Below are 4,381 nucleotides of genomic sequence, written 5' to 3' on the forward strand. Positions count from 1 at the left end.
AGACCTCATTACAGATGGTTGTGAGCCACCATGTGGTTGCTGGGAATTGAACTCAGGACCTTTGGAAGAGCAGGCAATGCTCTTAAACCTCTGAGCCATCTCTCCAGCCCCTGAAGCCGGTTGTTTTACTCTTTGCTCTTTTGGGGGACCACCACCCTGCTCCCAAATAAATACACACGAAGAGACTTATTCTTACTTGAAAAAGCCCGACCTTAGCTTGACTTGTTTCTAGCCAGCTTTCCTTAAATTATCCTGCCTACCGTTTGCCTCTGGGCTGCTTCCTTTTCTTACTTCTGTGTACCTTACTTTCACTCTTACTCCATGGCTGGCTGGGTGGCTGGCCCTTATTATTCCCCTCTTCTTCTCTCGCTCACCCTCCCCTTTCTCCTTCTGTTTATACTCTCTGCCTGGCTGCCTTACCTATCCTCTCTCCTGCCTCACTATTGGCCGTTCAGCTCTTTATTCGGACCATCAGGTGTTTTAGACAGGCAGAGAATCACAGCTTCACAGAGTTAAACAAATGCAGCGTAGTCAAAAGCAACACAGCTTAAAAACTATTCTACACCAGCATGCAACCTGTCATCCCAGCATGGGGCGGTGAGGCAGGACTATGACGAGCAGGCTAGCCTGGGCTACAAAGCAAGACTCTGTCTAAAATCAAAAATTGTGTCTGACCTGGTGGAGGGCTTGCTGCCAAACATGACAACCTGATTTTGGCCCTGAACCCATGTGGCAGGACATGGCAACATGGCCGCTGATATCCACATGGTTACTATGACACATGCATGTGTGCTTGTGCACACACGAGAAATAGCGTGAAAATATAGCTTTATAAAAAACTATATAGAATCTGGACAGATTTATCTCCCCGGCTTGTCTCGTTGTTTACTGTTTGCTTTAGACTAGGTCTAACTATGTAGCCCTGGCTGGTTTTGCCTCCGTCTGCTGAGAGGTGGAATAATGGCTGCGGGCCACACCAGCAGGTGTGTTTTCTGCCTGCAGTCCATGGAGGACACGGTGTGACAGTTGTGAACACAGTATTCACACCGAGGTTGGAATCTATATGGAGGTGAGCAGGCTCCAGGGAGACATCTGCTCTAGGCACCAGCCGCCAGGAGATAGAGTCAGAAAACGCGCGTTGATCAGAGTAGCCAGGAGACAAAGTCACTGTTTGATGCCAGCATGTTTTGGAAAACTAGGATGTGGCCCACGACTATGATCTCCAGCACTGGATGGAACTGGAATTACAGGTAGGCTGGACCTGGTACAGCGCTGGAAGCCATAGGTCTTGGTGGACACTGAGTTGGGACACCTTAGCCAGCTGGGCTCCTCCCAGAGTGACCTCAAAGTTCAAAGGTGGCTGCAGTTCCCATAGTGGACAGCAGGGGGCAACAGCCTCAATGACCACAGACCTTGCAAAGCCTTAGGTGTAAAATTCCATTGTCTTTAGTGGATAATTTTATTTAGTGGTAACAAGTTTATTTCCACAGAGCCACGGCCCCAGCCTCTCACTGGAGGGTTCTAAGTGGGGCCCCACTCCTCAGCCACATCGAAACCCATGCAGTTTCTCTGCGTTTGCTTCAGTTGGACGGACCAGGGTAGTTCTCACTGTGCATGGGGCCAGGAAGCTGCACCCACTTACAAGTGTCTCTAAGATCTCTGGTGGGTTATCTTCCTGGCCCCAAGGTTAGCTATGGAGAGATTGGCTGGCAGAAGCTTTGATGGGCGGGAGAGGAAGCTCCTGAAGCCACTTCCCTTTTGCTGCTGCCTGCTTGTTGACATGGAAACCAAAACCCACTCTGTTCTGAAGGACCCATTAAGGAGCAGTAATCAAGGCTCTCTGGGCAGCTCCCACCTTCCCCGGGGAGGTGATCTCTGTGGTTGCTGGACCCGGGGTTGGGGTGTGGAAGTGGGGGGATGTCATTGGACTTCTGAATCCTACCTTCCAATAAAATAAAATTCCATATATGGGGGCTGGAGAGATGGCTCAGAGGTTAAGAGCATTGTCTGCTCTTCCAAAGGTCCTGAGTTCAACTCCCAGCAACCACATGGTGGCTCACAACCATCTGTAATGGGGTCTGGTGCCCTCTTCTGGTCTGCAGGCATACACACAGACAGAACACTATACATAATGAGTAAATAAATAAATATTTTAAAAAAATAATGTATATGTATACATAATAAATAAAAAAAAATTCCATATACGGGTATTCCAAGCAAAGAACTTCAGGATTCCTGGAGTCACCACCTCGAGCCCCTGCTGGCACGTCTGTGAGACACACGCTTGCTTGGGAAAGCCAGAGAGAGAGAGAGACCTCATCAGTGTTATGAGGCCCTCAGACTCCATAATCCCCTCACCCCAGAAGCTGAGGAAGGGAGGACCAAGCCTGGGCAACACTGAGAGGTATATCTCAACAAATAGCACAGACAATGATGCCAAGGAACACCAGAGTGTCCAAAATATGTAAATTATCAAAGAGCCTCATAACTGAGTCCTAAGCTGCACGGGTCCCAGTTGCCTCCTCACTGAGCTTCCCTGAACCACACACTTAACCTCTCTGGGCCTCAGCCTCTTAGGTAAAAGGCTACAATATAGCGTCTGCCCCAGGACCTCAGGTGAGAGACGGGTTCAGCGTTAGAGCTCTGGCTGCTCTGTCAGAGGCCGCAGGTTCGGTCCCCGCACCCACAGGGCAGCTCACCTCTATGACTGCAGCTCCAGGGGTCACGGGACCTCTGCTGGCCTCGGTGAGCACTGCAGTCATGCGCACAAATCCTCCCCAGCACCAATACAAAATGAAAATACTCTTTCAAAAGACAGCATACTCAGTCATAAACAGGAACAAGAGTACTGAAGACCGACCCCGCTCAGTGAGAGACCCACCCACAGGATTTCACACAGCCCAGACGGAGGAATCCAGAGGCGGAAGTGGACTCGTGGGAGCCAGGAACGCGGGGACAGCATCATGAGTTCCAGGGCAGCCTGGTTACCAAGTGAAACTTGGACACAAAATCAAACAAAGAAAGCAGCATCAAAAATGAAAAGTCGGGCCGGGGCTGTAGCTCTGTGGGTAGACTACTTGCCTGGCGTGCATGAATTATCAACGACACACAGGCCAGGCATGGGGACACGCACCTGTCCTCCGTCCTCCAGAGGGACAATCGGGAGGTCAAGGTCAATCTCAGCTACAGAGGGAGTTTGAAGCTAGCCTGGGCAACAATGTGACTGCCTCAAATCAACAACAAAGGACATATAGTAAGTGTACAGACTTGTGGTGGCTCGTGTTGACCAGTAACTCACCTCATCACTCAATTCTGACAGTGAGCATCATGTCCATCTCCCCAGAAAGGGGACACTAAGGCAGGAGGATCTCTGTGAATTTGAGCCAGCCTGGACTTCAGAGTGAGACCCTGTCCCAGTAAAACAAGCTATTTATTTATTTTGTTTTTCGAGACAGGGTTTCCCTGTAGCTTTGGAGCCTGTCCTGGAACTCGCTCTGTAGACCAGGCTGGCCTCGAACTCACAGAGATCTGCCTGTCTCTGCCTTCTGATTGCTGGGATTAAAGGCGTGAGCCACCACCGCCAGGTCAAGCTATTCTTTTTTCCCCCTTGAGACAGTGTTTCTCTGTGTATCCCTGGCACTCATGGAACTCACTCTGCGGAGCAGCCCGGGCTCAAACTCGGAGATTTGCCTGACTCTGCCTCCCTGTTCTGCCTTCCAAGTGCTGGGATTAAAGGCATGTGCCACCACATCTTGCAAAAATACAATTTTAAGAAAAGAGTTTGGAGCCGGGCGGTGGTGGCACACACCTTTAATCCCAGCACTCGGGAGGCAGAGGCAGGCGGATCTCTGTGAGTTCGAGACAGCCTGGTCTACAGAGCTCCAAAGCCACAGAGAAACCCTGTCTCGAAAAAACCAAAAAAAAAAAAAGAGTTTGGGCTGGATGGTGGTGGTGAACATATTTAACCCTAGCACGCAGGAGGTAGAGACAGGCGGATCTCAGTGTGTTCAAAGCCAGCCTGGTCTATACAGAGTGAGTTCCAGCACAGCCAGGGGTGTTACACAGAGAAACCCTGTCTTGAAGAAAGAGAGAGAGAGAATTTGGGGGCCAATGAAATAGTTCAGTTGGTAATAGTGCTTGCTGCAAAGGACCCACACTGGGGAAGGAGCAAGCCCATTCCTGCAGGTTGTCCTCTGACCCTTACATGTGGGCGTCCACACTCACTGGACCCTGACGGCTGCAGTGTGGTCCCAGCTGGCAGATGCTAGGCTGGTACAGTCATGGCATGACTGTCCCGAGGCAAACAACCAATTTCTGATCAAATTTGACACCTGCTCTCCACAAACCTGGTCAAAAGTCAGTGCCTGGGGAGGCCACAGGT

The sequence above is a fragment of the Microtus ochrogaster genome, chromosome 22 (genome assembly GCF_000317375.1).
Source record: "Microtus ochrogaster isolate Prairie Vole_2 chromosome 22, MicOch1.0, whole genome shotgun sequence".
In the NCBI taxonomy this organism is placed as follows: Eukaryota; Metazoa; Chordata; class Mammalia; order Rodentia; family Cricetidae; genus Microtus; species Microtus ochrogaster.